The sequence below is a fragment of the Nasonia vitripennis genome, assembly GCF_009193385.2.
Source record: "Nasonia vitripennis strain AsymCx chromosome 1 unlocalized genomic scaffold, Nvit_psr_1.1 chr1_random0003, whole genome shotgun sequence".
In the NCBI taxonomy this organism is placed as follows: Eukaryota; Metazoa; Arthropoda; class Insecta; order Hymenoptera; family Pteromalidae; genus Nasonia; species Nasonia vitripennis.
Window position 1 is genome coordinate 2,618,063 of NW_022279589.1, and position 26,117 is coordinate 2,644,179.

At 42.6% G+C, this 26,117-nt stretch overlaps 1 protein-coding gene across 24 annotated transcripts in view; it reads right to left on the reverse strand.

Annotated features, from left to right (window-relative positions):
* LOC100678131 (carcinine transporter) overlaps positions 1 to 26,117 on the reverse strand; it is a 440,470-nt gene that overhangs the window by 296,805 nt on the left and 117,548 nt on the right. For 6 of the 24 annotated variants that reach the window (XM_031930835.1, XM_032601259.1, XM_032601255.1 and 3 more), the window contains one exon: positions 1,138 to 1,522. The exons of 10 other annotated variants lie outside the window; for them this stretch is intronic. The gene's annotated coding sequence lies outside the window, so the exon portion shown is untranslated. Of the gene's footprint in view, positions 1 to 1,137; positions 1,544 to 26,117 lie in introns of all 24 variants that reach the window. 8 more of the 24 variants (XM_032601262.1, XM_032601261.1, XM_032601257.1 and 5 more) reach the window with 2 other exon arrangements.

Consider the following 26,117-nt stretch of genomic DNA (forward strand, 5'->3'; position numbering starts at 1 on the left):
CAGCATGGCACAGCATGGCACAGCATGGCACAGAGTGGTACAGTATGGCACCGCATGGCACAGTATGGCACAGTATGGCACACTTTATCATACTTTGGCATACTATGGTACACTTTGGCATACAATGGCACACCTTGGCAGACTTCGGCACAGTGAGATATATCCCGCCGCCTGCACTCCAAAACATTGCCACTGCACGATGCCGTCATGGCAATCAATTAATTGTCATCTGCTTTTTTCAGTAGGAAAATTATTTATTGTTATGTACTACTGGGACTTCAAGCTGATCCAAGCGTGTCGTCGATATGAAGGCATCATGCAGTGGCAATGTTTTGGAGTGCAGGCGGCGGGATATATCTCACTGTGCCGAAGTCTGCCAAGGTGTGCCATAGTATGCCAAGTGTGATAAAGTGTGCCATGCTGTGCCACTCTGTGCACACATGATTCTCATATGATATAGTTTTCATAAAAACGAATAATAATACTACTTACTTCTACTGCGCTCTGACGCTTATTATTTCTTTTTTAGTACTACTGTACTATCATATGATTCTCATATGAGTGCTCATACGATTCTCGTATGATTATCATATGATCCTCATATGAGTTCTCATATGATTCGCATATGATTATTTTCAGCCGGGAAGTGTGCCAAAGTATGCTAAAGTATGCCAAAGTGCAGCAAATTTCCAAATTTGAACACTTTGGAACATTATGGCACACTATGGCACACTTTGGTACACTTTGGCACAGTTTGACACACTTTGGCACAAAATCCATTTCCACTAGGGACGAAACATTTAAATTAAAACTTCGAAATGGTCTTAAACGTTTATAAAACGTACAAAATGTCCGAAAATTTTTACATTTTATTTTAGTAAAAAAAAACGGTCAATCACTTTTGGGTAGTACTACCTTAATAAGACTACTGTTTATTATTTGATGCGGCAATATAAATGTTAATAAGATTTACAGTAAAGTTTAAAAGTTCCTTGGGTTTCCCCATTCAACTAAAAACATTTCGCAGTGGCAAATTTTCATTATTTTATGAACATATGCCATAATATAATACAATAATAAAATAATAAAAATTTGAACTTAGAGGATACATATGAATTTCAATATAAGTATACTCACTTCAATTCTTTCACATTTGTCCATATAAATATTTTCTGTATTATTGTTACATCGTCGTAATCTTCTGAAATAGAATGATTATTGTTTTTATTCATTTCATTAATCGATTGTCTTAAACTTTCACAGATTTCTTATCTATTGCATAATAACGCATTATTAAGTTTCTTTTTCATCCACTCTTCAAATTTTTCATTTTCAATGCCATAAATATGTCTTAAAATTATTTTCTTTTCTGACATGTTGAGAGCATATTTTGTATCTGCCTTAAATTTAGTAACTGCTTCTCGTATAAAGACATCACTCATAGCAGTAGTAAGCTGTCTCTTATAATTTAACCATTCGTGCAATTTAGGTGCACATATATCTGTGATACAATTCTTCAGATCTAAATAATAAAGTATAAGTTCTGAAAAAATTCCAAAACATATAAAGGTGATTTTGCCATAACTTTTATAAAATTAGCCCAAAAATGTTCTCTTAAGAAATTTCTTACTTTTAATAATAAATAGATTAAAAAAAAATTCTCGGCCTATTATTAATTCATATGAACAATTGTTTTTTGCTCTCCATGTTAATAAAATAAATAAAGAAAACAAAATGTATAGCTGATGACTGTGATTGACTCGAGGAATTTTTCCTCGTAATATTGTAATTTAATATGTGACATTTGTAAAAAGAAACCACACCAACGAAACGTCGTCAGTGAAATATCTATTTGTTGGAGTTTTTATTTTTATTTTATACAAGGGTTGACTCTCTCACTTTTGTTTTCCTTATTTATTTTATTAATTAATATGGTTAAGGTTATTAATTGTTTTTAATTGGTTTTTATTGAGTTGTATACATAATAGCGTAATATCTACTTAATACCATTTGAATATCGCGCGCCTTTTCTCGACTGTATATACATGTAAAGCAGAAGTGTCACTGCGCAAACTCCGCGATAGCGTCGACTAGGCCCGTTAGACGCTATCGTCTCTCTCGCCAACTGGACTCCGTAGAGTACACACGATTCCGCTCCGCTTTGGCCTATCCCTCTAGTAGAGACGCCGCACACGCTAAGCTCCCCTTTTTATGAATAAATGGTGACTGTTCTGATGGTAAACCGACTTGTTTTATTTGCTCCCTGACCTATTATTCAAAAGGTTATGGGCCCAGAGCACTCTTAGTCGTCGGTGAGTGTTTTTCGTTTTTATACCGCGCAACGATTTTTCTCCTGATATACCACGTGATTCGTGAAGTGCGCAGAGAATTTCTTGAGAAAAGAAACACGTTTTCTTGGAGCAAGCATGACGACGGATTTTTCGGGAAACCATTTGAACAAGTTTGATGGAACAAATTTCCAAGCATGGAAATTCCAAGTACGAACCATTCTGGTAGCCAACGATATCTACGACGTAGTGACTGGAAAGAAGGAAAAACCCGCAAGTCTAACGAGCGAAGACGGAAAGAAATGGACAAAGGAAAACGCAAAAAGTATGTATATATTATCATCATCAATGCTACCGGCACAGTTGGAAAACTACCTCACGTGCGAAACAGCGAAGGAGATGTGGGATAAGATGGCTTTGATTTTCGAGCAAAAGTCGGCAACGAACAAAGCGACATTGCTCCAGAAGTTTTATACGTGCCAAATGACGACGAGTGAGAAGGTCGTCCGGTATATTACAAAGGTGTCGAACATGGCACACGCTCTGCGAGACTTGAACGAGCCAATCTCAGACGAGGGTGTTATTGCGAAAATTTTGGGAAGTCTGCCCGAAAAGTACAATGCGTTTGTCACCGCGTGGGATAGCGTCGATCCGGCGAAACAAACCATTGTCACGCTTCAAGAACGTTTAATCAAGGAGGAACAAAAGCTTTCGGAGCAAGAAGATAAAGCTAGCGCATTTTTAGCCTCAAATAATTTTCGCAATAATAAGACCGAAGAAAGGACCGCAGCCCCGTCAAGGTCGAGTGAAGGAACAAAGCCATCAACAAAGTTTACATGCCACGCATGCGGTAAGCCGGGACACATCGCGAGACGGTGTACAAGGAAGAAATTCGGGCGAAGCAAGCCGTTCAACAACAATAACAAAGACAGAGAGGCGAGAGGGAATCAACGATCAGCGGCGTTTATATCCACGACAACAAGCATACGAGAGAAAATTAATCCCGAAGCGCGCCAGAGCGAAATCGTTGTTATGCCTCACCTCAGTACAGACGATGTTTGGATCACCGACAGCGGTGCGTCCAGACACCTCACCTATCGTCGAGACTGGCTTCGTAATTTTACACCATGCCACGGCGAAAGTGTGATGCTCGGAGATAACGAGACTTGCAATATCGAAGGCAAGGGGACCGTTGCGATTGAGTCTCTCGTAAATAATACATGGAAACGAGTCGACATCGAGAATGTATACTTCGTACCACGCCTAAGAAAAAATCTATTCTCGGTCGGAGTATGTACGTCGCGCGGTTACAAGGTCATTTTTAAGAGCGATTTGGTCAAGATAACACGGGGAGAAGAAACCTTTGCAGTCGGAAAGAAGCAGTCAAATGAAATTTTTCGCATGTTGTTCCGGGTGGCTCCGAGCAGCGAGGCGAATGTAACTGATTTGCAGACTTGGCATGAACGAGCGGGACATGTGAACAAGAGAACGCTTCTCCACATGGTCAAGAATAAGCTGGTCGAAGGAGCCGATGTAGAAGGCGATCCATCTTTGGCGTGCGAGACGTGTCATCTTGGAAAGGCCCATCGACTGCCGTTCGTTAAGAAGTGCGAGCCGCATCCACGGAAACCAGGCGAGTATTTCCATAGCGACATTTGTGGCCCCATGTCGACTGAATCGCTCGGAGGATCAAGGTATTTCTTATTATTTAAGGATGATGCGTCGGGATATAGACATATATATTGCGTGAAGCATAAGTCGGACACATACGAGAAGTTTAAAGAATTCGAAAGACTGGTTTTTAATAAATTTAATTGTTTCATGAAAGTACTGCGTACCGACAACGGCGGCGAATTTTAATATGCAAAATTATATGCGAACGAAGGGGATCAAGCACGAGACGACGGCACCGTACACTCCGGAGCAAAATGGGCGATCGGAACGAGACAACAGAACCATTGTTGAGAGCGCTCGCACGATGCTGCTGCAGAAGGATCTGCCGAAATTCCTCTGGGCCGAGGCAATGCACACCGCCGTCTATCTAATGAACATGACGCCCACGAGTAGGAACCCAAACAAGTCACCTTACGAAATATGGACAGGCAAGAAACCGAGTATCAAGCATTTGAGAGTGTTTGGTTCGGCGGCTGTCGAACACATACCCAAACTGCACAGAACAAAGCTCGACGCTACAGGAAGAAGAGTAATCTTCGTTGGGTACCAAGGCGATTCGACAAATTACCGTGTGTATGATCCGTCAACGAGAAAGATTTCTACATCGAGAAATGTGACTTTCCTAGAAAAGGAGAATGTGAGTTTACTCAATCGAACTGATGCCACTTTTCCTATTTGTTTTGATTCGCAGGATGAGACGGAAGCATCTGAAGAGCGTGAGAGTGATGACTCGCGCGATGAGTGGCAGGACGCAACGAATAGCACCGAAGAGCCCGTAGAGCAGCAGCAGCAAAAAGAGCCTGATGTGTCGAAGCCCACTGAGAACGATGAGAGGACTCCCGTGAACAACGCTGTTGAAGAGAACGGTGAGAAAAATCCCGTGAACAATACCAGCGCAGGCCGAATACTTCCAGACCGTAGTACCCTGAAGAAGCCCTCCTGGCTACGAGTATTGTCGGCAGAGATCCCGGAGCCGGCCACTTTTCAAGAAGCCATTACAGGTCCAGATGCTCGATGGTGGCAGGAAGCCATAGACGAAGAACTGCAAGCGCATCGCATCAACGGTACCTGGGAAATCGTCGATAGACCTGAAGGATGTGCCGTGATAGACTCGAAGTGGGTATTCAAAAGGCAAGAAGCGAAAGCTGGCAAACCATCGAAGTACAAGGCCAGGCTATGCGCACGTGGTTTTAGTCAGCAGTACGGAGTCGACTACGACGAGACGTTTGCACCTGTAGTAAGATACGAGGCCATCAGGACCATGCTAGCACTGGCAGTACAGGAGGATCTTCATATAGTCCAATTCGACGTCAAAACCGCATTCTTGCATGGAATTTTGAAAGAAGACGTATATATGGCGGTGCCGGAAGACGTATATGTAAGTGACGCGAAAAATAAGGTATGTAAACTCGTAAAAGCTTTGTACGGTCTCAAACAAAGTTCGCGCTGTTGGAACGATACGATTAAATGTGTTTTGTCGGAAATAAATTTGTTAATTTCAAATGCTGAGCGATCGATATTTTGTGGAATGATTGAGAATGACAGGGCGTATGTTTTATTATTCGTAGATGATGGACTGATTATGGCGAGAGAAAGTAAAACCGTAAATTACATTACTGCCGTGTTAAAAGAAAAATTCAATGTAACAACGTGCGAACCGGATGTATTTGTTGGAGTGAAAATCGAGCGTGATAGAGAGAATGGCAAAATGTTCCTACATCAAGCGGACTATGCTAGGAAAATTCTAGCACGGTTTAATATGGAGGACGCCAACCCCATTTCAACCCCTTTAGAAAAAGGATTAGATCTGTCCTTGATGAAGGAACACTGAGCGAGTGATATAAATTTTCCATACAGGGAGATTGTCGGTTCGTTGATGTATTCGTCGGTAGTGAGTCGTCCGGACATCACATACGCGGTTAATGTTTTAAGTCGGTATCTCGACAAATACACTATCGTTCATTGTAAAGCGTCGAAGCGAGTATTGAGATATGTAAAGGCTACGATAGATTTTGGCATCACGTACGCGAGAGTTAAAGAAAATTTTGATTTAGAGGGTTTTTGCGATTCTGATTTTGCTGGTGAGACTCAGACTAGAAGATCTACGTCTGGTTATATTTTTAAAATTTGCAAAGGGCCCATCTCGTGGTGTGCACAGAGACAATCCATGGTAGCCTCAAGTAGCACGGAAGCAGAGTATTTGGCTGCGAATTTAGCATGTAAAGAAGCCATGTGGTTGCGTCAATTAATGGCCGATATTGGATATCCCTGTGCGAATCCGACGGTTCTGCAGATAGACAATCAGAGCGCAATGCAGCTCATCAAAAATCCCGTGTATCATAAAAGGACAAAGCACATAGATATCCAATTCCATTATGTAAGAGAGAGGTACGAGAATGTCGACATAAATGTAAAATATGTTTCAACTTTAGTACAATTGGCGGATATTTTAACCAAAGCCTTGCCTCGAAGTCGGCATGAAGAGTTATGTGGTCTAATTGGTCTGCATCATATGTAATTTAAACTTTGTGAAATGAGTGTATGGAAATATGCGAACGTATAGTATATAATGTGTAGTAACGTGCATAATAATAAATGTAGTAACGTGGAATGTAATTCCGTTCGTGTTAAAAATGTAAAAGGGCGAATGAGATATTACTCATTAAGGGGGAGTATTGAGTTTTATACATAATAGCGTAATATCTACTTAATACCATTTGAATATCGCGCGCCTTTTCTCGACTGTATATACATGTAAAGCAGAAGTGTCACTGCGCAAACTCCGCGATAGCGTCGACTAGGCCCGTTAGACGCTATCGTCTCTCTCGCCAACTGGACTCCGTAGAGTACACACGATTCCGCTCCGCTTTGGCCTATCCCTCTAGTAGAGATGCCGCACACGCTAAGCTCCCTTTTTTTATGAATAAATGGTGACTGTTCTGATGGTAAACCGACTTGTTTTATTTGCTCCCTGACCTATTATTCAAAAGTTTTAACTATATGTTAAGAAATCTAGAAATACATAAAGCTGCTTGAGGAAGTACAGTAGTAAAAGATTGTTGGTTCAGAAAATGATACAATTTGGCATATAAATAGATTATACTATGAAAAAGACATGAGTCAAAGTTTGGTGAAGCTTTGGAGCCTGAGAATTTTGCAGAATATTAGTTGAACAACTAACGAATAATAAACAAATAAAAGTTCAAAAATGTACACTCAACCTCAAATAAATGAAACTTTTTATTCATAATTATGATAAACAGAATTGCTCAACGTAAATGTTAAATCATTATATATATTGTACCTTATGAGTTATGCAATCTCTATTATTAAGTATACCACACGAATAATTAAGAAATAAAGTGGACCTTGTTTTGACTAGCTATCTACCGGTAGTACTACCTTGAGCAATTTTTTTTCGAATCTGTAAATATCTGAAAAGAAGGCACACATTTTGTGCAAGTTACGGCGAAATCACCCACAAAAAAGTAACTTTCAATGAGAATCAATACATAATATACTATCTAGGAAATCAGAAGAAAATAAAAGTTTGGATATTCATTTCCGTATTAAAGATATTCATATACTTTTTGTATATTTTTAGTATTTATAGTATTTTTCAAAAGTATATAATTGAAATTACGATTAGAATATTTTACATAATTTGATTACATTTGAAAACTGTTGGAGTCATGCAAAATACATCACAATTGTATGCACAAAAAATAAGTACGTCAGATTCCAATATGTCCTATTTGATATATAAAATTAATTTATACTTACCACGAGAATCTTTATTGATAGTTTCTAAATACATTTTCATATATATATATATATATATATATATATATATATATATATATATATATATATATATGAAAAATGGGGCCTTCGGAAAACGTACCAAAATAATGTTGGAAAATTTGTTAAAATATATATATATATATATATATATATATATATATATATATATATATATATATATATATATATATATATATATCTACATCTACTATTATATAAAAGTAAACTTAATGTACCTGTGTGTTCTAAAGCTATTCACCTCTTTTCTCAATAACCGACATATTTTATTTGTTTATTATTAATTTAATATTTTTTGTAAATATCTTATTTGAATCATCATTATTTTTACTTTTATCTTGGAAATTTGAATTTTTTTAAAGTAAAATTGTTAATTTTTTTTAACGTTACCCTGGATAATGCTACATATAATTGATACAATGACTGAAAACTGGATTAGGTAAATAGACACCAACTTTGTTAAATGTTTGGCCTTGTGATTTGTTGATTGTCATGTCATATCCTAATCGTACCGGAATTTGTCGTCTTGTCATTTCAGAAGGAATTTATTCGTTTGAAGAAGTCAAATCAATCAGTGGTATTAAAACAACTTTACCGAATTTAAATGTCTCAGCAAAATAATTACAGCACCTACTTTTATACGTAACCCAATAAACAATAAGTTTTCTTAAAGTGCTCTTTTAGATGACTTTCTGTATAGGTAAGGAGAGAACTTAACGAAATTCTAAAAGGTAACCTTTAAGACACTTAAAGGTTGAGGAGTGTCTAACTGAAAGGTATCTTTATGCAGTCGCAGAGATCTCTTCCAGAAATTATAAATGTAATCTTGAAGCCATCGCAAAGATCACTTTAAGAGCTTTGCGACTACATAAAGATAATCTTTCGGCTGGACATTTCGCAACCTATGAGCCATCTTAAACGATTCCTTTCAGAATTTCTTGTAAGCATCTTTTTACCTATAGGGAACGTTATCTTCAAGGGCGCTTTTAGAAAACTTGTTATTTTCTAGGTTATTTATTTAATTTACATGCACTTTACAATTTTACGCATTCGCAATGCCGAATCTTAAACGCATAGCCTATACTTATCATGCACACGTATTTTATAATAAATTATAACTTGTACGGTCTTATATACTAACTACCATAGATTTTTACCGCTTGCGAGTGAAAAAAACTGGACACCACCTGGCGGTAGGTCTACAATAGTCACTTTTTTCACCCGGAGATATTTTTCTGCACACTTTTTATACGCTTTCAAAAGAGATTTTGTATACAAATGTTAGGTATATTAGCATACAGCTTTTCGTGAGACTTACAGTCATCTTGTTTAGGCGCTCTTTAAGGGGTCTAGCCTAACTCATTAAATCCTACAAAAAAACCAACAAAATATTCGTCCAAAAAAATTTTGTTTACGTAAATTAAAAAGAAAAAATATCTACTGTAAATATTTACACTATACACTATTTCTACTAAGAAATATGATATATATATATATATATATATATATATATATATATATATATATATATATATATATATATATATATACCATACAAAATCACTGACCAAAATTCATGACATTTTACTTATAAATAAGTGTTTTTAATCATTTGCCACGGCTTTGTAAAAGATCTGGACCGTCTTTTTTACTCTACCTAGGCCTAAAATGTACCTTAAACATGCTCCCTCAGACCCAATGAAAGACATTTTTAAAAAATATTAATTAAATATCATTATCCATATGTTGTATACGTAGCTAATAAAGGCTATAGCCGGGTTACTATGGTGAAATGGCCCCCTTGGAAAATGTATATATGTTATATACCATTCGATGGGGGATAAAAAAAAACTCCCATAGCCAAATTTTTAGCTCTCTGCCTAGTGCGCATGCGCAGTAACGTCGATAAACGTGTTTTTTTGATTTTATTTTTTTCTGAAGTCCCTATAGGATAAAAATTTTTTTAAAAATTCACATTGGTGTATTTTTATGTCATGAATAACTGCAATTTTTTTGGGATTACATAACCTCAAATATCGGATCTAAAAAAATTATTAAAGTTTTCAATCGATATTTTGACCCCCTTGTTTTTGAGGTTCAACTTTTTAAGTAGACTTTTTTTGTGTACTTTTTCCCGTTCTTTACGATGGCACTAACGTTTTTTCCTTAAAAATGGTGGCACAACTCGATTTGAGCCAAAAACTGATTTTTTTGCCATTTTTTCACGTTTTTAGCTGGTTATGTTACAATTTAGTTACTAAAGTGACTCCTTTTGAGTAGTTTTGCATATCTTCCCATGAAAACATAATCAAATGAAATATTTTGTTCGCTCCAAGCCGTATTTTTTATATTATCTTACGTTTTCAATGATGGTCTTATCAGAATTGTGATATCACCTTATTATAAAACTGATGGCTAATGTTATGTTCTTTTAAACGTTCTGTGATTGGTCGAAAGTATTGTCTCTGTCGCACTTTTTTGTTTATTGTTTATTTTTATTTATAATAAAAGGTTATGCTTGGCCGCGCGGTTGACGCGGCGGCTGCAATGCAGACGATCTGCGTAGTGAATGGTCAATCATAAAATTAAGAATTATCAGGAGCATAAACAAATAAAGTATTTTGATTTCTTAATTAATTAAACGATGCGCAAACCAATGGCCAACATTGTTTTTTTCAAAACTAATTTTTTTTTTTCTTACAATTGTCTATATAAGGGAGAAAGTACAATACGTCCCGTCCCGTCCCGTACCGACCCCGGGACATACCGTCTGAAATAAGTCACTTTTATATTATTGGCTAATTCTGTTCGATAACCCAATCGACGGTACAGAATTAGCCAATCCCGTAAAAACAGCTTATTTCAGACGGTATGTCCCGAGGTCGGTACGGGACGACGGACTCAATTGTACTTTCTCCATAATATACTAATACAAGTGAATGGTGAAAACGCTGTTAGTATAAGTTTATAACTTTTAAAGTAAATTAAAATCTAGCAAATAAAAATTGTTTCGATTTTTCTTTTTACTATTTCGGCTTTTGACTGATAATTGATAGCAATACTAGAAAAAATAATAAAGTAGTTAAGTATTTATTTTCAAATACATTGGAGTTAGTTGGAACCGAAGGCTGACGCGGCTACTTTAAATCTTTCTGCTGTTTACTTCAAAACTAACAATCTTGTATATTTAAAGTGAGTACTATATATTTTACATATCTTTTAAAAAAATGAAGATTTAACAAAGTTTTTCAAAAGTTTTGACATCACAGATTATATGCTTTGATATTAGGGTTATATGTATTTCTAATACATATTACACAATAAATTAATATTTTGTTAAATAACTTCTTTAAAATCAAAACCTATTATTAATATCTAAAATGTTATTTTTATGCCGACACTTTGAGTTTTGAAAAAAATACTGTAACCAACCTACTGATAAATAAAAAATCTCCCATGTATTTATAATAAATACACTTGTATTTTACCGGTATATGCAGAGTAAGACTTATTAATGGGTAGAAAAATAAAATTTTTATTATAAATTCTGTAGTATTAAGAGTAATTGTATCAAAAATAATGACAGATAATATAGTAATATAATAATATGATATAATAATATAATAATACGATATAATAATATAATAATATAATATAATAATGTAATAATAATAACAGATAATTATTAGACCTTTTTATACGCTAAATAAGAAAAACATGTTGTGTACGTTATTAAAGTCTTGCATAAAATCAAAAGTTTAAACCAACATTAAATTGTAAACTGTTTTAGTACTCGCATAAAGATCCGATCTTATCCTAAAACAAAAATAGCAATCAGATTTTAAATCAATAAGCTAACAAAAAAGTAATTAATAAAAATGAATTTTCAATCCTATAGATATAGATATACGTACAATGCATGTAAGGGGAACGAGTCTTTATCTATTTAACTTAACCAATTTAGGCTAATCACATAAAGTAAAATGAGAAATTAGTTAAACATAAAGTTGTTGAAACTATTAACTAAATAAAATTAAGAAAGAAAAACATTTGAATAAAATATGACAATAAACTTTTGCTAGAAACGGATTTGACGATTGATGAGTTGCATGTTTTGATGTAATGCGGTATATTAATTATACAAGTATGATTAAATTGATAAAATATAGAAAGTCTTGAACAATAATTAATTTGTTTATGTATAAAATACTGTCAAATTAATAAAAAATGCACATAAATATCTGCATATGACTATATATGATGTGATTTTTACTATAGTTAATTATTATGAGATGAGAAAAAATATTTGGTTTTACATAAAAACAATACATGAGAAATAATAAAAATGAAAAATAGAACTAATAGGATGCGAACTTATTAATTGTCAATTAACTTTTAAGTTAAAAAAATGTAAAATGAATAAAGTAAACACAAGCTAAACACATACGTATATGAAACATCATTAAAAACAACATTATTTATTTATTTTAAAATACACTATTATTCATGTCTAGATACAAGAACATATTTTTACAAAAAAACAAATTGAATATAATAATTTCATAGGTTTGTTGATTTTATAAAATCACTAGGTGCAAGCACTTCAATACAGTTTTTATGACAAAAAAAAAATATTTGCTTAAAAAACTTATAAATGAAATACAACTTATTTCACTTTTACTAGGCAATATTATTTTTTTACTTTTCATGTAAAGCTACTGAGAAAACTGGATTATACAAGAACTTAGATTATAATATTTTTGTAATATTTATTATTCATTCTAGTTTTTAATTTAAAAAAAGGCAAACAATTTTTTTAGATTTTTAAAAACTAACTATCAGCATTTTTAAATGTATTGTAAAATATTTATATTTTATTATTTCAGAAGTGATCTTCTTGTCTAATGGTTAAATAAATATGGCATCTAATAGTAATGAAGAGTCAGATAACATCAGGAAACGCGATGATCGAAGATGTGCCATGTGTAATATTTATATTAGAAAATCAATTGGTCGAGAAAAGGAAATCGAATCTGAAGTTGAAATCGAATATGCTAAACAATTATCAAATAAAGATATTTACATCCATGATGTAATTTGTGATTCATGTAGAAAGCGATTAGCCAAATACATATCAAGCTCTAAACCTAAAAAGGTTAATGTTCCAGCAACTGCTTCGTCTCAAGATTCAAATGTTTCTGAATCATTTTCTCAGCTAACTGTCACTTCATCATCTCAGGAAAGTACACAATCATCTGTATACACAATAAAGGAACAAAAAGTACGAGCAACCACGGAATTACTTATTCAAAGGACGATTGCGACACATAAATATTGCTTTGTTTGTGGGTACCAAAAACAGACTAATAATATATTAGTTCCTTTAGAGGCCCGAATTCAAGTTTATAGTAAAATGAATGTTTTTATTCCACATAGCAATAGATGCTGTTGCACACATTTAATTAAAAAAAGATTTTATGAAGATGAACTAAATAAAATTAATATTTTTTCCACTATAAGTACGGTATATATTGATGAATTACTACAATTTTTGAGTCAATTATCAATGAAAGCAGACGAAACTTTATTAGATACAGTAGCTGAATTTTCCATGCCTGAAAAAAAATTGAAAGTTTTTACGGGATTAACGTGGGAAAATATTAATTATCTTAAAGATCAACTCACTTCTCTGAAGAATTCCTGTGTAAGGACAGCGACACAAGCCATTGTCGTATTTTTATTCAAAATGCGCTCTGGGAATTCTAACTCGCTCATCTCTACAATATTTGACATTGAAAGCGAACAACAAGTATCTCGTTTTTGTCAATCAGTATTATTATCTTTCGAAAAAGATTTACTATATATATATATATATATATACCAAGTGCCGTCGAGATCTCGCTGCAGTATCCGCCTTATCAACAAAAGGGGAGCAAGCGACGGCACATAAGAAGAATCCGCAAAGCCGATCTTAGCCATCTAAGTCCATCTGAACCACCGAAGCCCACCTGGGCCAACGAACCAGATAGCAGCCTTCGTCGCGGGCCAGCTGCCCTCCAGCCGAGCAGCTTAGCAGCCACCACGCACAGACAGTCGCCGGCGCGGACCAGCCGTCGGCGCGTGCGATTCGTCTCGTTCAGCAGCAGCCAACATGCGCGTCGCAGCTATAAGCATCATTCTCGTCAGCATGTAAGTTTTTCTTGCCAATATTTCCTGAATTTTCGCGCAGCTTGGCTTTTCGGGAGTGCGATATAGTTTCAACTGTGCTCGATTGGCCAATTATTTTTTCTCTCCTCTCGCGTAAAAAGGAAAATATCTCTTTTTAAAATCAGTGCGCGTTTCGGGCAAAATGGCTCCAGCAGGCATAATTGACGCCGCTAAATCAGTGCTCAATCGCGGTGCGCGAAAGAAAGAAAGAGAGTGAGACGCGGAGAGCGGCCCGGAGCACGTTAGGAAGCAGGAAAAGTATGCCAGCGAAGGGTTTAGAGTCTACGGGAAAATGAGTCCTCGCTCCGGAAAATCGTTCAGAAAAACCCTCAGCCAGATGGCAATAGACACTGACGGTTCCGAGACCGACCGGCGCGTGAAGCGAATCACGAGTGCTTGGCCGGAGGCTCAGGAAGCTTTGCTAAAAGGCAAAGCGACAGCTGCACACCCACTGGAATTTCCAGAGCCCACGGAAGGGCAAGGACAATTTTCACGTCGTGCTCACTCAGACAGGTCGATCGACGCAAATTTTACCGCTCAGTTCACCGGGGTACAGACTAGTCAGTTCAACTTGCGAAAAATAGAAAGTAAACTCGAGGAGTTAAGGTTAAGTGCGGGGCCCGACGACGAGCATATTCCGGGTGACCCGTCCGCCGTACGGCTGTCAGTGAAGGAGCGTTTTGCCATAGACGAGAGATGCCGCGCGGGGGTGTACAATTTGCACGGAATAAAAAATATAGTTTGGGAAAATATCGGCGCTCGGGGTAATAAAGATAGAGCCCTCGCAGGCAAAAGCCAAAGTTTTATGGCAAAACACCAGAGAGCAGCAAGTGCACGTCAGAGAGTGCCGAACCCGTTATAAGGAGTTCAACAGGCGGCTACCAACGCGTCCGAACGCATACGCAGCCCGCCAGCTATCGCGACCGAGTATTTACGCAGTCTGCCGACGCTCGCGGGGAAAAGGTGACCTGGCGCGCTTAGTCCACGAGTCGTTAACAGCCCGCGTGATTGCTTATTTAGCGAACATGTGCCGGCCGCACACCGTTTCAGGGAACCCGGGAAATCGAGTCGCCGCGCGAACCGCAGCTTCGGTAAGGAGAGCGACTCCGAATATAGACTCAGGGCCATTGAAAATCAAGGTCGATTAATCGCCGAGCAGGTTAGGGCCTTGGAAGATGAGAGCGGACTCCGTAGTTCGTCGGACAGTGACCGAAGTAGCGGCAGCCGTCGGAAAATTAGAAAATCGGCAGAGCTGAATTTCGAAAGGGATAGGCCGGAAAAGCGTGTTGTACATGTTGAACAGTACCACGAGAGCGATTCTGAGCGTAAGCGCGGAATTATGCAGGACCGGGTGCGAAGGATAGTTGAGCAAGTAATGGCCTCAGCAGACGAATTCGGGCTTGGACGTTCGTCGGACAGTGACCGTACTGGCCTTGGCCGCGGCAAGACGCGCAAATCGAAGGGAACGTCTGACAATGTAACTAGTCGGCGCGGCAAGGAGGGCGCGCCGCGCAAACGATCCCCGGGACGCGCAGTCTAAGAATCAGCTAGTTTTAGGGATTCCAACTCTGACTCGCGCGGGTCTAGACGTAGCGGCAGCGGGCGTAAGCACTCGCACCGAGAGGCATCTCGTCGCAAGAAATCGGCCGCGAAGCACCCCTGGTCAGACTCCGACTCCGAATCGGAGTCCAGTTCAGAGAGCGGCTGGGACTCTGAGTACTCTAGTGAGTCGGAAAGCGAGCTGAGCTCCGAATCCAGCGATAGTGCGGATTCGGCACCATCCGTATCGTTCTGGAAAAAGAAAGCGCGCCGTCACAAGCATAATCGCTGGGATCAACGCGACGGCAACCGCGACGAATCAATTGATCACAAAACTCCCCGTCGCTGGCGTAAAGATAAAGACAGGCGCCGTTCCTCGGACAATGAGTCCGAGCAAGAGCGATCCGATAAGCGTGGACGCAAGGCGAAACATTCACGCCGCAAACGTCCGGCAGAAAGAGACGGGAGCGAGTTCGACTGCTACAGCCGGGAGTATAAGATGCCGTTTCACCAGGCTGCGGCATTCATCCCATTTTTCGATGGAGACCCCGACAATTTATTTCAATTTTGTAACGCGGTTCGCGAAGTTATGAGGTCCTATGGACCAAAGCAAAAGAAGTATATGCTTCTCCATATCGCTAATAGGCTTAAGGGCAAAGCGACGGAAGGGTACCGTACTAGAACCGCGAAATACAAGTCGGTTGAGAAGCTCTTGAACGATCTCACGCTGCACTTTGCAAACATAGGAATCGCGGACCAAATTAATACCCAGCTTAGACTAGTCAGGCAGGGGTCGAACGAGTCGGTAGCCGAGTACGGCATACGGGTAGAAAAGCTCTACAATCGATTAATGACGATAATTGATTCTGCCCCAGAGTTGTCACGAGCTGATAGAAAAGCAAGAAGACACCGCGCGAAAGAGGACGTGTTAGAGCAGTTCCTATTCGGGTTGCGAGCGCCGCTAAACCATCAGGTACGCAGTAGAAACCCTAAAAATTTAACCGCGGCAATGACCTCGGCTATCGAGTTTGAGGGGAAGCAGAGCGCTAGATACGCGGGCAGCACGGGTCTTTCTGCCTCGAAACCGGCCGTTCAAGTACGTCGAGTGGTAGCCGATGAGACCGAGCCACTCAGTGAGTCTGTATCGGGCCCAGACGCAGGAAAATCGGGCGAAACGCCAGAAAACGCGGAGCAGAGCGTGGAGCACTGCCCTTATTGCGATATACCAGGGCATGGCCTGGCGAAATGCCGTATTTTGATTAAACACGCAGCTAGGAAAATAATCGTGCACCCCAGTCGTGATAATAACGGGAAGTCCGGGAGAGCGTCCAATAATAAGGACAATAACCAGGGCAACGCGCAGAATGGCAAAAGCGAGAACTCCGGTAATAACTCAAAAAATGAGTACAATAACAACAAGGGTTACCGAGGAAGAAATAGTAACCGTAAATACTACAAGAATAATAATAGCAATCGGAGCGATAGCAATCGCGACAGCGATAATCGCAATGAGAAACGCGGCAATAATTCTAACGTTAGCGGGAATTTAAACTAGATACACGCTCGCCGCGCCCCCCAAGCGCCGAGCGTGAAAAATCAGGCATAGAAGCGGCAATCTCAGATAAAAACTCAGCAACAATTAGATTCCTCACAGCGGGTAGGCAACCTCCTATCGTATCGGTCAACTGTCCCCAATTACGTGACAGGTCGGGCAAATTCTACGCTGACTCCGGCGCGGATATTTCGATCGTAAAGATCGGCCACTTCGCCCCCGGTTATCCCATAGATAAGCAGAAAATTATTAGGCTGCAGGGAGTAACCCCCGGAACGTCTTACACTCTCGGACAAGCTGTTATTCAGCTACAGGGCTTGCAATGTGACGTCCAGGTTGTGCCGAATGATTTCCCTATAGAAAATACAGGTATCATCGGCTGGGACGTCATCAACGCGCATAATGGGTGCGTCGACGCGGCCAGCAAAACTCTGAAGCTAGGTGACAGAGTTATGCCTTTTGAGTCCGAGGAGCGTATCGCGATTCCCCCCAGGGTAAAAATGGTAATCAGCGCACGCGTCAGCAATGACGACTTAGAAGCTGGATGGGTACCGATGACCGATTTACACCCGAATTTATTATTCGGAAATTTTCTTGCCGAAAGTAGGAACGGTCGGATTTACGCTGAATGTATAAACATCAGCGAAGAAGAGGTAGTTATTCCTAATCCGACGGTCGAGCTGGTTGAATGCGAGACCGTCATAGAGAATCCGCTGTATCAAGCCGCTGGGGACGGCTCTGCTGTGAAGATTGCCGACTTCACAGCCTCGCTCCGCCGCATGTTCGAGGCGGACAAAAAACAGGAAAAATACCGAGAAGTGCATACACTAAACGATCGACTGCCTGCCGACGAAAAGGCCAGACGCGAGCGGGTTGATAAAATTTTAGAGCTTGCGGATTTATCTGGTTGCAACGCGGAAGAGATCGGTTATATTCGGGAGATCGTTGATGAGTACGCGGGCGTTTTCGGCCTCGACGGCGAACCATTACCCGCTACGAATCTCTTGAAGCACAAAATTGTGCTGAAGTCAAATAAACCGGTAAAGAATGGTAGGTTTAGATTTCCACCGGCTATTAAGGAGCATATGATCCGAGAGCTCAAGAAACTTCGCGAGCAAAATATAGTCGTCAAATCGAACTCAAATTACTCGTCCTCCTTATGGATCGTGCCGAAAAAACCGGACGCGAACGGGAATAAGAGATATCGTCTAGTAACCGATTTTCGAGGTCTCAACGAGGAGACGGAAGGCAGCTGCCACCCGCTCCCGTTCACTAGTGATATTTTAGAACATTTAGCAGCCGCTAAGTACATAACAGTTATGGATCTCAAGCAGGGATACCATCAGATCGAGATGGACCCAGACTCTGCACATCTGACGGCCTTTTATGCGCCCGATGGTATACACGGGAACCAGCTCCTGCAATTCAATCGGATGGCCATGGGTCTTAAATAGGCCACTATCACTTTTACCAGGGCTACATCCTTGGCGATGGCCGGATTGCAGGGAGAAGAGGTCGAAATTTATTTAGACGATCTGATGGTATTTAGCGAGACATTAGATCAGCATAAAGTGCGTTTGCACCGCGTTTTAAAAAGGCTGCTGGACGCCAACATGACGGTCGAACCCAAAAAGTGTCAATTCCTAAAGAAGGAGGCACAGGTCCTGGGTCACATCGTCGGCGGGGGCTACATTAAAACTGATCCGGCCAAAGTTCGCGCTATGGCAGAGTACCGAGATCCTACCGATACGAGAAAGGTTAAACAAGCCCTAGGATTATTTAGTTATTATCGCAGATTTATAAAAAACTTTTCGAAAATCGCGTACCCATTGTTTAGACTACTGCAAATGGGCGTAGATTTCGTTTGGGGAGTGACGGAGCAGGTCGCGTTTGACGAGCTTAAGCGACTAATGACGAGCGAGCCGGTTCTACGAGCACCCGATCTTTCTCAGCCATTTATTGTAACCACCGATAGTAGCGATTACGCACTTGGCGCGATTTTGAGTCAGGGGAAAATAGGGTCAGACCAGCCGTGCGCGTATGCGGTGCCTTAAGGGCAGCGAGTTGAAGTACCCCACTTATGACAAGGAGTTGCTAGCAGTAGTTTTCGCGAAGGAGCAGTTTCGCTGCTACCTTTACGGTAGAAGATTCACGATCGTGACGGATCACGAGGCGCTGAAACACTTCCACACAACTAAAAAGCCGGACCTCCGCTTCAACCGCCTGAAGGCGGCTTTAATCGGTTATCAATTTGATATTATATACAGACCGGGGATTAAGAACGCCAACGCTGACGCGCTATCTAGAAATCCGATAATCGCTGACGGCGAGGCGAATCCCGAATTACCGAGAAAAGAAATGCTCGAATTGGCCGACTTGCAAGTGGAAGAAAATCCGGACGAAGAGGCTGGTGCACCGCCTGGAAGAATATTTTGTACGCGCGCAATAAAGCAACGAAAAATTGACGGGGACAGAAAAGTGCGCCGGGAGTCTGATTCGAGTTGCTCTGGCAGCCGCGTCGCGAGGAAAAAGAAGCGCGAAGATAACGCGTTGATTTATAAGGAGGGAGAGTTCCTTGCGATAAGGAACGAGCACAACGGCTTCTACTTAGGTCGCGCATTACACGACGTCTTCCACGGGGACGTAAAAGTAAAAATCCAATGGTTCACCGAGGTGCGCGGCTGCAAATTCATTTATGCCCCCGACTACCGCGACACGGTGAGATACGAATGTGTGTTGACCAATACCCTCGTAAGGAGGCTCAGCAAGGACAGGTACTCGCTGAGTAAAAACGAACGCACGCGTATCGGGGAAATTTTAAAAGCCTCGACCGAATTTATCGCAGCCGCACCCGTAGTGGAAACTGCCGGGCGAATCGAGTTTGATAGTCCAAGGTCAGATTCCGATGAGTCAATGCGCTCCGTTAAATCAATAATTTCGGAGTCATCAGACATAACGTCGGAATTACCCCAACAGGTAAAGTCTTATCTACGTTATGTAGAGCCCTCGGGCCGCGAGAGGCGTAGTAACAAGCAAAATCAAGTGCCAGCGCCTCAGAAACCAGTCGAGCCCAGCAGCTCGAGCAACGACGAGGAGGGCGTTCGTATCCCCCTCTCGGGCGTTGTAGCACAGGAGGTAGAACCGTTGCAAACGTACAGCTTTCCCCGACTGGACGGATCCCAGGCGCCGAACATCGGAAAAGGGCTTCAGCCCAGCAAGAGACCGGATAACGCCAACCTCTCGTTAGTTGCCGCGAATTCGTCCCCCCCTGCAAGTCCGGTATTCGAGAAAACAGGACAAATAAATAGGAACCATGAATCGCCAAAGAAGGGTCTATTGCCCGACTCACGAGAGCCGGAAACATTAGTACCTTGGCCATGGTCAGGAGAGAAATTTCAGAAGAAACTTAGAGTCAACGTAAGGGGCGGCGCACGCAGCAGAAAGCGCGGCGTACAAATCGATGTTTGGGAATTAAATTCATCGGTTCCACCCGAAAAAGGTAAATCAAGGTTCGGCGTAGACGGACTACCGCGCAGTATATAAGTGGCAAAGACTCGCGAGCGATAAGGGAGACTGCTCGTGCACCGAGCCGCAACTCAAGCAGCGATGACGAGTCGCGGTGTCTGCAGAAAGGGACCGCATCCAACGGAAAAAACAGCTCCGGGAGACGGTTGGGTAACCCGAGTCTAGAAAAAACGGTTGATCCGCAGAAGACGACCCCAGGCTGTCAGCTTTCGCCGACGCCAAGTGCTGTTGCAGCGCTCGGATCGCAAGTATCTTCGCCACCCGATATCGTGGGTCCGTCTGAGGACTTTGCCGGTGTCCCTCGTAATTATGATAGTAAACCCGAGCCTACAGACGGGAATTCGTCGGCTAGCTCCGGCAACGTCTGCATGCACACGTACTTACGCAAAAGCCATTGCGCAGAGCCGCTCGTGAGCCTACGACGGTCTGACGATATTCCTAGTTCACCGCCGGGTAATTGCTTATTTTATTCCTTGATAAAATTGCACAAATTAAACGTATCGGCCACGTGGCTGAGGCGCCACTTGTTAGCCTCGTCAGAGCTGCAGAATTGCGGTGAACCGTTCGAAACTAAAAAGATTTTAAAGTCCGACACAGAATACGGCTCGGTCGACTGCGCCTTTCTCTTTGCTCACGAATTCTGCGTGAACATCTGCATCCATTACGATGTGCCGGGCAATCCACGGGTATTTTGTCACATTTTGGTAGCTGACGCGTGTGAAACCATTCACCTAAATCTAACCGGTCTGCACTTTACGCCGTACATGGTTATAGATGCGCCTTCGGCACCAGCGCGATCGCTGAGCGGCCGGAACCCACCGCCGTCCAGCGATGACGAATATCCAGAGCCGAAATCACCTGTGCTCGGCAGGAAGCGGACATCGAAAAGAATCGCGCCGTACAGCCGGTATCTGGTCAGGGCAACGTATTTCCGAGCGCAGCCAGCGCATCAGAGCATCTAGCAGAGCAAAGAAGTCAAGACCGGGAATTAACATCTCCGATGTCGTTCAACGATATCGAGCCACCGCCGAGCACTCGGGACGGACCGTGGGGTAACGACGGCTTAGCAGACGCGTGCGAGGAACAGATGAGCGGCGCGATGCCCGCGGCTAGAAAGCTGGACAAAGCCACGTCGCAGCGAGGCTCTAAGCAGCTAACACTTAGTGCTGATGCACCCGTCGGGTACGCAAGCGGCGACAACGATTCGGGCTCCGACGCCCACGGAATCCCCCCTGCCGCGGTATCAGCTGCGCTCAAGGACGACAAAATGAAACGTTACGTCGTGGCCAGCGCGAGGCCTCCACGTGAGAAACCTCCGTGGTCGGTTCCTGAGGGTCAGGCACCGCCGCCATTTGTGCACTTGCAGGCTCTCACCGAGCACCCGTTCCGGTTCAATGAGAACTTAGTTTATTTAATCTCGGCGGATAAGTTTATATCTTCCGAGGTGCAAGAGGCTCTAATCGAGCGCGGGTACCTAAATGCAAGTGACTTAACCGAAAAAGAATTTAAATCTGGCGAAATAAATGTCACTAATTGTAAAAACATTAAACTCTTTGGAGTTTACATAAAATCCTTCTTTGAGAACCGGCCGCTTCGTGCAGATTTGCGCAAGTGCCTGCGCATGCTCCGAAACGTGTTAACTAAGGAAAACGTACAGAGCTTCGCGGTAATCAAGGACCTGGCTATGTTAACTCCGACGGAATGGTCGAAGTTCGTCGATCTATTCGATTGCGCGTTCGCAAACAAGCCAGTAGTCGCGGTCCTATTAGACAACAATTTACCCGTGCCCCTAGTATCACAGCGATTCAAATTAATAAGAGAATATCATGAGGCCGCGTTGGTTGGGCACCGAGGCATGGCAAAGACATATAGTAAGATAGCTACTGATTTTTACTGGCGCAATATGCGCCACGACGTTAAACAATTCGTGGCGAGATGCGCAACATGCCAGTGTAATAAATTAGTTCGTGTAAAAACGCGGCTCCCGTTGCAAATTAGCAATACCCCGTCGATGCCGTTTGCACAAATAGCGCTGGATTTTTACGGGCCCCTAGAAAGAACGAAAAGAGTTAATTTGTATATCCTGTCTATCCAGGATATGTTAACCAAATATGTCATCCTGACGCCGACAAGGCACGCCAACGCGGACGAGGTCGCGCGCGTCCTCACGGAGAGAATAATATGCGTATTCGGCACCCCTGCCGCTATCGTGACCGATCAGGGCAGGCATTTTCAAAATAAAGTGCTCGAAAAGCTCGCGAGAATTTTCGGGATTGAAAAGTTCTGTACGACGGCGTATCATCCCCAGGCGAACGGCTCGATCGAAAGGATGCACCACACGTTGACGGAGTACCTTCGAAAATATGTAAAAAATATCGCGAAATGGGACCACTGGACTGCGATCGCTCAGCACGCTTATAACTGTACCGAACACGAAAGTACTCGCTACACACTGCATGAGCTGCTATTTGGAACAAAGCCTAGAACGCCGTCTAGCTTCCCGCGTGCTAGTAATGATCTCTTTTATAACGATTACATCTCCGAAATGACGGCTAATTTGACAGCTCTAAGCATTTTCGGGAGAGAGAGCTAGTCTTCTTATTAAAGGAGCCTAAAAAAGCCAACTTTGCTAAGGAATATCGCGGCCCTTTCGAAATAATTAAGGTCGACCGGGAAAATAACAACGCGACAATCCAGAACGAAGAACTCACTAAGGTTGTTCACATCGACAAGTTGCATAGGCCAAGGGCTCTAGCGAGAGAGGCCACCGACGCGAATACAAACCCGGAGGACTAGGACGTTTTTTTTACTGTATTTTTTTGCGCGGCCCCGGACGGGGCGCGCAACAAAAAAAAACGTCCCAGCCTTCAACGCACAACGGAAAGCCATGCTGCCCCGGCCATATCGCCTTAGCCTAACCTTGAAATATTTTTCAGGACGTGCGCATTCGGCCTACAGAAGGGCATCAGGATAGGGCCGCTAGGTGGACCAAATCGCGTAATAAATAATTTAAGAGAAAATTTAGGGCTAATAACCGAAAAAATTGCACCCTTGGCGACCTCCAGCGTCGACTGGAGAATTATCCAGAAAATTGACTTTCGCCCCTATTTTAGGGCGGGCGAGGAGTTAGTCGAGCAGGTGGCAAGCGTTGCCAAAGCTTGCGGAGCGTTGTGTGACGTCGAAGAGTTAGTCGAGGAAGCGAGCGTGGCCGCGCGCCAGGCCGAGCGGGTTCTTGACCTTATCCTCACGCACGGAGATAAAGGAGAGCCGCGCCGGAGGCGACGTTCCCTCGTGCCATTCGTCGGCAAGATTCACAGATTTCTGTGGGGTACGTTAGACGAGGCCGATTTAGTGGAAATTTAGGCGGCAGTCAAGGTGATTGCCGATGACACTCGCCAAACAGCGGCCCTTCTGGCTAATCAGACAGAGATCGACGAGCGCGAGCTGTCAGATCTCAGCAGCCGGATGCTGAAACTAAAGGTCGCATCTGATATCTTAGTCAACGCAACGACCGAAAACCGGAATGCTATCGTCACGCATAACGCGGTGTAGAACGCTAAAGCGTCTATAGCGCAATTCAGACTGGATACGGAGGTAGTGACTGACGCAATTTTATTCGCGATCAAAGGTTTAATCCATCCGCGGATTATGCCGCTGAGCACGATTAGTCGCGCGGCCGAAACGGCAAAACAATTCGGTAGTAAATGCGAAATTTCCGATCCCAGCTGGAGGATTTTCGGCAATTCCGATAATGGAGGTGTCAAAAATTTCGATATTATTCGTCGAAGGTCACCTTGTCTACCAGGTGGCAATTCCCCTCCTCGACATAGAGAGATTTAACTTGTTCAGGGCTTCGCCAGTACCGACCGCGCAGCGCATATTAAATATCACTAATATAGCGACTTATATTTGGCCCGAGCACCGCTACTTCGCAATCAGCAAGTCGAACTGGACATTTATACCCGTGCCTGCAGAAAGAGTCCCGAAATTGCGGAGACTAGGCGACGTACGCATCGCGGTTAACCCGGAGCTGGTACGCGAGATCGAAGAAAACGCAGCGTGTGAGATCAAAGTTGCGTCGGGACGGCCGATCGAAAATGCGGGCAACTGCGACATAAGGTTTAAGCAGATGCGAGACACGTTTTGGCTTAGATTGCATAGAGCCAACACGTGGATCTACTCAGCGAGTGGGCCGCAAAACCTATTTATCCAATACCAGCGCGCAGAGCAGGTGACGTCGCGAATCACAGGCTCGGGCGTTCTGGAGTTGCGAGAAGGGTGCGCAGCCCTAACGGCAAACGCGCGGCTCACGGCCTCTCGATCACTGGTCTCCCACCTAAACGACACGATATTCGAGCTAATTCAGCTTAACGCGTCCAGAATCGTGGCGCAACTGAACGGTTCTCTTACTACGGTTGCTGATATTCAGCAGGCAATCGCGGATGTAGCGGCGAGCCGAGCCAAATACTTACACGGCACGGATTTAGGTAATTTAGAGGCAGGAGCGGGCCTGCACGAAATTGCAAACAAAACGCGCGAAATCGCTCAAAGAAAGGCGACGGCGTTCGAGCTTAGAGATCTGAGCGGGTATGCTTCGATTTTCGGATACTCGTCCTGGTCCATGATCGCGACGCTCGCGTTTGTAATTTGTTTAATTTGGTATTTTATTCGGTACCGAGCCGGGCAACCGATGCGCGACCTGGTCAATCAGCAGCGTGAGATGATGCAGATAGAGATGACACAGGCCTGGCGGCGCAGAAGAATGCAGCAAACAACTTAGTTGCAGACGTATTGCAGCTAAGCCAACCGCAGCGAGCCATCGGCGGTCCGTATCGGGCAAGCACTCGCGGTAGCTCCCACCTCACGGCAGTAATAGCAAAACCGTCACGCAAAAAAAAAGGAAAAAAGCCAAGCTGCCGAGCAAGAAAAACCAAGGTCGCGCATGGCCACCGCCGCACGCCAGGCGGAATTTAGTATTAGATATCCAGCTATATATTCGACGAACCTTTTTGCATTTTTGTAATACTTTTATAATAGTACTAATGCGTCATCGTCGAGTTAAGATAATTGTAATTACTTTCAAGGGCAAGCCATCAATGGTAATATAATAAAGTAAAGTTATTTTTCTTATAATGTAGAGAGCTTCGCAAGCGTTTTTTTGTAGAGCAGCAGCGGCCGCCCACATACACAACATCCGCGCTACATACACACAGTCACCCTACACGACAAGGATGGTAGAAATCCTATGCGCTACCTCTCACGAGGTCGTGAGGCCATACCCTCACTGGCATCCCAGGACACACACACACACATTTGTACTACAGACGAATCAAACAGCACGCTTGCGCATGCATATACACTCAGGTGCGGGGCGCACTCGCGCGCGTCCCAGCACCTAAGCTCACGGTACTCTGTGGCACGGCTACCCTGAAAGGCCCTGTTTTTTTGAGGCGCCGAGGGCGGACGCCCGCGCGGCCTCGGACGTGTCACGGACGAGCTCTAGGATCTCG